The 9,557-nt window shown below is 43.0% G+C and overlaps 1 long non-coding RNA gene across 1 annotated transcript; it reads left to right on the top strand.

Moving 5' to 3' along the window:
- Positions 1-577: 577 nt before the first annotated feature.
- Positions 578-5,533, top strand: LOC121392669. Its single transcript, XR_005960529.1, has 3 exons — positions 578-711; positions 3,149-3,274; positions 5,079-5,533. It is a non-coding gene; the product is annotated as an uncharacterized LOC121392669 (long non-coding RNA).
- The last annotated feature ends 4,024 nt before the right edge of the window (positions 5,534-9,557 follow it).

Genomic DNA, 9,557 nt, shown 5'->3' with positions numbered 1-9,557 from the left:
GCTACTATGTTCCATTAGTGGCAAGGGATCTCACAGACAGGATAGTACATACTACGGCTTTGATACACCAGAAATAGCCCAATGGGCCCACCGATGGGGATCGATCCTAAACCGACTGCGCATCAAGCTACGTCCTGCCCAAATCTGTAATCTGGAAGATGTGTAATATTTACTTAGTCTCTAGAGATCTGTCCTGAGTTCCTCGTTGGTGGGCCCATCGGGCTACTTATTGTTCCAGCCAGGGCACCGCGACTGGTATATCAAAGTCTGTGGTATGTGTTATCCTGTCTGGGGGATGGTGCATATAAAAGATCCCCGTGCTGCTAATCGAAAATAGTAGCTCATGAAGTGGCGACAGCGGGTTTCCTCTCTCAGTATTTTGTGGTGGTCCTTAACCCATATGTCCTGACGCCATATAACCATAAATAAAATGTGTTGAGTGCGTCGTTAAATAATACATTTCCTTCCATTCTTCTTACAGATTTAAGCATGTACGCAGGTGAGACAAACGGACGTCAGCCACGACGTAATCAACGAGTCCGTGTCGGCATCATCGCCTTCTCGGCGGGTTTCTTCCTCCACGTGATTGCCATGATGACGCCCCTACTGTGTGTGGTCGACCACTCCAACTACGACGGCTTGTGGTATGGGTGCAAACTGTTTTAGTTTCGAGGAGGGACTGTAGATACATCCCGACCCGGAACAATTCTGGTATGTCGTATGTTCACGTCCGTGCGTGTGCGTGTAAATGTGAGCGCGCGCGTGTTTGTTTGTGTGTGTGTGTTGTCTTCTTTGTGTGTGTGTGTGTATGTGTGTGTGTGTGTATTTGTCTGACAGAGCTATATATATATTATATATATATATATATATATATATATATATTATATATATAAGCTCTGTCAGACCAAATACACACACACACATACCACACACCACACACACACACACAAAGACACACACACACACACACACAAGCACGCGCGTGTGTGTCTGTCTGTGTGTCTGTCTGTCTGACTGTCTGTCTGTCTGTCTGTCTGTCTGTATGTATGTATGTATGTATATATACATATACATAGACATAGACATAGACATAGACATAGACATATACATATAAAATACATATACATATACATACATACATACATATGTAGATTGTAGACCCGATGCATATGGTTGAGTTAAAGAACTTCCTTTTGATGGAAGCTTCGATAGCTCAGAGCGTATTTGTGAGGCCAGAACGGATTTAATTATCCCCTTCGCCAGTGCGTTAATATCTATGTATGTAACAGTCAACCTCGACATACATACCATATATAGATATTCATACATCAATACATACTAGCCAGTGCCAGGTCTTCCCACTGTTCCATGCACGTAAGCGGGATCGACCGCGTATATTGTAGGCCCCATGCATATGGTTGAGTTGAAGAACTTCCTTTTTATGGAAGCTTCGATAGCTCAGAGCGTATCGTGGTTAGTCTTGCAATTTGCGGGCGATTCGGTGCCACAGGTTCGAGTCCCAGGAACGGCATGGGACAATTTGTGAGGCCAGAAAGGATTTAATTATCCCCTGCGACAGTGCGTTAATATCTATGTGTGTAACAGTCAACCTCGACATACATACAATATATAGATATTCATACATCAATACATACATATATATATATATATATATATATATATATATATATATATATATATGTATATGTGTATGTGTATGTGTATGTTTATGTGTATGTGTATGTGTATGTGTATGTATGTATGTGTGTGTGTATGTATGTGTATTTATGTGTATATGTGTATGTATATGTATATGTATGTATATTGAATGTTTAAGGGTACAGACACACATGCATACATACACACACTTACATACACACATACATACATACACAAATACATACATGCACAGACAGACACATATATAATGACACACACATACACACACACAGAGATACACAGATACAATGTAACATGCCCACACCAACACACATACACACACCTTCACCACACTCTCATCTCTCTCTCTCACTCTCTCTCTCTCTCCCTCTCTCTCTCTTCGCGTCTCTCTCTCTCTCTCTCTCTGTCTCATAGATCCCTTTCTATATATATATATATTCATATATATATATATATATATATATATATATATATATCTATATATATAATATATCTATATATCCCGTATATATATATCCTCTTACAGACAGACAGTCAGACAGACAGACAGATCCATACATACATATACACACACACACACATGTATATATATGAGAGAGAGAGAGAGAGAGAGAGAGAGAGAGAGAGAGAGAGAGAGAGAGAGAGAGTGTGTGTGTGTGTGTGTGTGTGTGTGTGTGTGTGTGTGTGTGTTTGTATGTGTGTTGGTGTGGGCATGTATCTGTGTATCTGTGTGTGTGTATGTGTGTGTCATTATATATGTGTGTGTCTGTGTGTGTATGTATGTGTGTATGTATGTATGCATGTGTGTCTGTAAGTGTGTGCATCTGTACCCTTGAACAATGAATTGAAATATTGAACGTCTATCTCATCCTAGAGTTTTGATCAGATAGTTATAAAACATGGCACTGTTATTCTCTGGGACAGTTTCCACAAACTAATAGAGATATATTTAGGACATTTTGAATCTGTGATTTTTCTTTAATTAAAATTTATTATTTTAAAAACTATATAAATTTAACACTAGCAATTTAAAACTCCATCTTCCCCTAAATGTTTTGCTGCATAGTTTAATGTCATATTCTGGTGTGCGTTCTTCACAAAAACAAATAGAGACATATGTAGACATTTTTTAATTTTTAAAATGTTTATTTAAAACCTTCAATATACATTTAACATTGAATCTTCTTCTATAGTTTTTATCGAATAGTTCGGAAACTTAGTAGTATTATTCTCTGGGGTAGTGGTCACAAGCAAATAGAAAGATGATGTTTTAATTTTTATTTTTGTATTGAATTTTTTTAATTGAAATAAAATGTGACATTGAAAAATTACATAAATTCTTAAAGTTGACAAAATAATATTCTAAGGTATTCTTTACTAATTAATAAATTATCTATTATTGAAAAAAAAAATCTTAGCCAGCAGGACGCTATAGGTTAATATCTTACTTGTCTTGGGTTTCTTCCAGCTGAGGAGTCGATGTCGTTGTTGGGGCTAGCATGTTGTATTTTCACTTTGATTGGTATTGTGCACCACTCTTGGAAAGGAAACCGAAAGTCCCTCCTTGTGTTGACTGGGTGCATACTATTATCTGGTAAGATCTGAGTTCGAATGTCCGCTATCAGTATCCTGTTTATATGTGACAATATGGCAAGAGAGCTCTTGGTGTGAAAAACTGTCAAACTCTTTCTCTCTCTCTCTCTCACCATCTCTCTCTCTCTCCTCCTCTCTCTCTCTCCCGTCTCTCTCGCCCTCTCTCCTCTCCTCTCTCTCTCTCTCTGGCTTTAGGAGCCTGTGCCTGACGCGCTATAACAGTCCCTTGTTACTTCCCCCACGATCATTGAGAAATAGTTTTTATTTATGTTTTTTCTCCTCCCCCTCCCCCTCTCTCACTCCCCCTCTATATCTCTCTTTTCTCTTCTTACTCCCCTCTCTAGGTTTTTCACCCTCTCTCCCTTCCCCTCTTTCCTCCCCTTTTCTTTCATCCCCTTCTTCTTTTTTCCTCCCTTCTCCCTCTCTACTCCCTCCCCCAATCCATCTATCCTCGCTCCTCTCTCTCTTTCTATTCTTTCCCCCTGCACTATTCTGATCTCTCCTCATCCCTCTTTCCTCCTCCACTCATCACCCTCTCCAACTTACTCCTCTCTCTCCCTCCTTCACTCCTCCTCTTTCCTCTCTCCTCCTCTCAACCTCTCTCTCTTGATCTCGACCTCTCTCCCTCTCTCTTGTCACTCCTTTCACTTTTTGTTTCTTCCCTTCTTCTGCCACTTCTTTACTTCTTCGTCTTCTCCTTCTTCTTCCTCTCTTCTTTTCCCCCCCTCCTCTCTCCAGGTACTCTATCTCCACCTTCCTCTCTCCCGCTCTCCCTCTCTCCTCCTTTTCTCTCTCTCTCCTCTCAGCCCCCCCTCCACCTCTCTCCTCCCTCCCCTCTTCTTTCTCCCCTCCTCTCTCCTCTTTTCTTTTCTCGTGTTTTCTCTCTTTCCTCTCTCTCCTCATCTCTCTCCTCTTATCTCTTATCCTCCTCTCTCTCCTACCCCCCCTTATCGCTCATCGCTCTTTCTCTTCCCCTTCATCTTCGCCCTCTCCCTCCCTCTTCTCCCATGCACTCTCTCCCACCCATCTCTCCTCTTTCCTTCTCTTTTCCCTCTCGCTCCTCCTTTCTTTTCCATCCTCTCTCTCGTCTTCTCTCTCTCTCCTCTCTCCTCCTCCTCTCTCCTCTCTCTTCGACTTTCTCTCTTCTCCTCTTTCTCCTCCTCTCTCTCCCTCATCCTCTCTCTCCCACTCTCTCCTCTCTCTTCTCTCTCATCGCCCCTCACTTCCTCCATCCTTCTCTCTCCCTCTCTCCTCTCCCTCTCCTCATTTTCTCCCTCTCCTCTCTCTCTCTCTCTCCTTCTCCTCTCTCTCACTCTCTCTCTCTCTCTCTCCTCTCAGCTCAGGCTTTAGGAGTCTGTACTGACGCTGTATAACAGTTACTATAACTTCCATGATCACTGAGTAAATAGTTATTACACTTCTGTTCTTCAATAAAGAAATATAAATGTCGTAAAATATTTACATACAATGACAAACCAGGGTAAAACCTAATTGGAGCGATCAACAAGAAGAACCTTTATGTAGAGAATTTCACCAATTTATCTGTGATATTTGTATTTTTGCACAGTTCTTTACACTGTGTTGTTATTTAAATCTTGAATTTTTATATTGATGTTGATCATCACTTTATTTGTTTGTATTACCATAGTTTGACACCCAATAGCCGATGTATTTTTCATGCTCGGGTGTCGTTAAAATTTCATTCATTCATTCAGCCCCGCACCACGATGAGCAATGGTACAGGCAGGGGTTATCGACATGTATGAAATAAATAATGTGTAAATATTTTAACTTTTTAATTCCAGGGGTGTTTGCCCTACTCACGGTCATCCTATTTGGAGTCAAGCATCCAAAATATCTGAGTTGGTCGTTCAAACTGGATTGTGCCTCGGCAGCCATTTTGCTGCTTTCTGCGGGAATCTGTCTGTCCGGTATTGGACAGGACCAGTATGAGATGCTCTCATAGAAACCGATTTAAAAACGATTTGTGGACAGAAGCGATTTATCGCCAGGGAAGTTATAGGTGCATTCGCTATGAAGCGATTTATTGATCCACATAAAATATGTGTGTGCGTGAATGTACCTACATGTACGTGTGTATATTTGTGTAAGTATGTGCGCTTGTACTTGTGTGTGTATGTGTGCGCGTGTGCTGGCGTTGGTATAATACCAACCTCTTCCTTCTCTTCATCATCATGATCATCACGATCATCATCGTCATCCCCATCATAATCATAAATAAAATATAAGTTTGCATTAAGTCAGAGTATTTTTGTTGTTATTTAAACTATTTTCGGTATTATAAGGCAGACAGTTTTCGTCTGGGATGTGATAGACCGTGGAATTCGCACACCGAGGTCGGGACACTAAATTACTTCCTGTCCTAATTAGTCCGCCCAGTTTATCAAATGTCCCACCCCAAATTATTTATTTACCTTTCATGAAGATTCTTCCCATACGTCTGTCTCGCTTTTCATCCATCCGCCCGTTCGTCTGTTCATCAATCTATCTGTATTTTACTGTACGTCTGTCTGACTATCTATCCATATATCGGTTTATCTCTGTCAAGCTACCTACATCTCTGTCTATCTATATACAGACACACACCACACACACACACACACACGGAGGCGCGCCCATACACACACAGTGGCGCGCGCGCATACACATATACAGAGGCGCGCGCACACACACACACACACACACAGAGGCTCGCACCCGCACACATACACACACACACATACACACAGAGGCGCGCGCACACACACACATACATACACACACACACACAGAGACACACACACACACTCACACAGGCGCGCATACACACAGTGGCGCGCACACACATACACACTGAGGCGCGCACACACACACACACATACACACAAAGGCGCGCACATACACACACACACATACACAAACATACACACAAAAAGGCGCGCAAACACATATCCACACATACCGATGATAACACACAAAAATTCTGTCCAACACACAGGCGCGCCACACAACACGCACGCATTCACACGCACGCACACAACATACACATATACGCACGCACGTACGCACACACACGCATACAGTTTAGAGAGTATATCATATAACGTCATTGTTTATAGCAGGGGATTTTTGTTTTGTTACTCACCAGCCACGTGTTCAGTGTCAATAATATGACGATTTTCTGCGTTGCGTTGGCCGTTTCCATTCACTAGTGCCGAGGGAGTTATCTTCTTGTCACCAATTTATCGTGGTTAAGTTGGGATCGTGCTCATAGCAAGGTCGCCGGTACGGCTTAGCATAGTAGGTACAAGGCTGAAAGTACAGGTTAGTAGCTTTGGTCGTACCCTGTACAGTGTGCATAGGACAGCGTGACTTGAACCTTAATTGGATATAGGCACGAAAATAAGGTGGATAGGAGAGAGAGAGAGAGAGAGAGAGAGAGAGAGAAGAGGGGGGGGAGAGAGAGAGCAGTGTGAGATGAGAGAGAGAGAGAGAGAGAGAGGAGTATAAATATTAGGGAGAGTGCGAGATGAGAGGGAGGGAGGAGAGAGGATGAGAGTAAGGAGATTCACAGTTGCCACTTCTGGAAACACATTGCAGCTGCTGTGCTCGCCACTCCAGGTCCTGGAAGAGACGGAGACGTTTAAAGAGAATTAGGAGGGGAAATGGGAGATAAAGAGGAGGGAGAAGAGGTATGGGAATAAAAAGGAAAATATGGAGGGGAGTGAAGAGAGAGGAAAATGAAAATGAAAGGGAGATCTGGGGAGAGAGAGAGAAAGAGATGGAGAGGAATGGGAGATTAAAGAGTTTGTGAGATGGTATAGGTGGTGGGGATGGGAGGGATAGATAGGGAGGAGGAGAGAGAGAGAGAGAGAGGGAGAGAGAGAGGAGAAGAAGAGGAGGAGAGAGAGGAGAGGGGAAAGAGAGAGAGAGGAGGAGAGGGGGAAAGAGAAAAAGGAGAGAACAGAGAAATTAGGCAGGAGAAAGAGAGAGAGATGGAAAAGAGAAGGGAGCAAGACAGACGATAACATAAGCACAGAGGAATATCAGGAAGAAACACATGGCACATAGGAGCCTGACTAGAAACACACCAGTAACAATGAACACAGAAAATACACACAGAGACAAACTGACAGCATATTAATAAGAGAGAGGGGGAAAACAAAGGGAGAGGGAGAGACGAGAGCGGAGAGAAGGAGTTGGAAGAAGTTAGAAGGGAGACAGAGAAGATGCTGAAAAAAGAGAGAGAGAGGGACTAGAATGTCAGAAGAAGGAGAAGCAGAGAAGGAAGGGAGGGAGGAGAGAAAAGAGGAGGAACAATGCGGGGAAGGGCGGTGAAAAAAGGAGAAGTGAGAGGAGGAGGCGAAAGGGGAGAGGAGGAGGGAGGAGAGGAAGAGGATGGGGAAGAGCGGAGAAGCGAGGGCAGAGGGGGGACCGAGGAGAGGGAAGGGAAAGGGGAGGGAGAGAAAAGAAGAGCAGAAGAGGTAGGGAAAAGGCATTGAAGGAGAAAAGAGAGAGAGGGAGGGTGGAGGAAGAGAGAGAGGTGGAGGGGAGGGAGAGAGGATGGAAGAGAAGGGAGAGAGAGGAGAGAGAGAGGACTCACAAAGAGGAAATGAGGATGGAGGAACAGAGAGGGATGAAAAGAAAAAGACAGAGAGAGGAAATAGGGAAAGAAGGAAAAGGGAGAAAAGAAGGGGGATTGAGGAAAAAAAAGGAGGCGGTGGAGAGGACACACATACAGAAAGAGGGAAGAAGAGAAAAAAGTGAGGACATGGAGCAGGAGGGGAGGGACAGGACAGAGAGGGACAGACTGAAAACAGAAGATACGCCTTGTGAGAGAGAGGAGAGGAGAGATGGAGAGAATAGAGAAGGGGGGGAGGGGGCGTTAGAGAAAGGGGGAACGATGGAGAGGAAGAGGGGAGGGGAGAGAAGAGAGGGAAGGGGGAGAAGGAAGGAGAGGAATGGGGGAGAGGGAGGGAAAGGAGAGGATGGAGGGAGAGAGAGAGGGCAGAGAGGAGAAGCGAGAGAGAGAGAGAGGGAGGGAGGGGGGGAGAGAAAGGGAAAAAAACAAGACAGAGAGGGGGGAGTGGGAGAGAAAGAGAAAAGGGAGTGGGAGAGGTAGAGAGTTAGCGAGAGAGGGAGGGAGAGAGAGAAAGAGAAAGAGAAATAACAAAACTAAATAATTAAAAAGAAGATTTGTTTTTTTCAATGACGAGATGAAAAATAAACACAATGGGTCAAGGAAAGATAGTGACGCAAATGAACTTATTTATGCACAGATGTTAAGTCAGCACGTGTGACAGAACCATAATCCTTCGTGTCGGACTTAGCTGGTACTTCCTCATCTATTTGGAACACAGTGTACTTAACATGTATACCAAGTAAAACATGTTTTGTTTAACAACACCACTAGAGCACATATATTTATTAAGCATCAGCTATTGGATGTAAAACATTGGCTAATTCTGACATAGCCTTAGAGAGGAAACACGCTACTTGTTAGTACCAAGAGGTATTTTATATTCTCCATTCCACCAACAGGATAACATATACCACGGCCTTTTGATATACCAGTAGTCGTGCGCTGTCTGGGTCGAGACATATACCAGTGGGTCCACCGACACATGTATCTATACTTATCTATACATGTACATGCATACATTTACGACCAAATGTATAATTGTCTATTCATCTGGTTTTTTCTTACCGCAAACGTTCTGAATTATTGTTCAGCCCTATGGGTTGACATAAAATGTTACCTTTCACCCACTTATTAATACATAAATAAAGCTTCCTTTTTATTACCTTTACCCCTACGGATATGTTATATAAAAGAGCAAGGGATCTTTTATATGCGCCATCCGACATACAGGATAGCACATACCACAGCCTTTGTTACACCAGTTGTGGAGCACTGGCTGGAACGAGAAATAGCCCAATAGGCGTGCAAGCGAGTGAAAGAGCAAACAAAATGGAAACCCCAAAATACCTAAACATAAAATTAATGTCGGCCTTTGTTTTCAAGGTAGTGTCGAGTTGCCGAAAACACATTTAGAAAAACAACCTTTCCTATATTCCATGTACATGTACATTGCACAGCTCTTTACATTATTTTATTATAAATGTTGTATTATTATAATGCTGTAAATGGGCTCTGCTCTTACATTATTTTATCCTACTCTCTAAATAAAGATACAACGTCCGTCCCCCCCCGTCAGTCCTCCCACCCTACACACACACACACACACACATACACACACACACCACACACTAGAGACTGTGCC

This window comes from Gigantopelta aegis, unplaced genomic scaffold, assembly GCF_016097555.1.
Source record: "Gigantopelta aegis isolate Gae_Host unplaced genomic scaffold, Gae_host_genome ctg4264_pilon_pilon:::debris, whole genome shotgun sequence".
NCBI classification, from domain to species: domain Eukaryota; kingdom Metazoa; phylum Mollusca; class Gastropoda; order Neomphalida; family Peltospiridae; genus Gigantopelta; species Gigantopelta aegis.
This window is presented reverse-complemented; position numbering and strand designations above follow the sequence as displayed.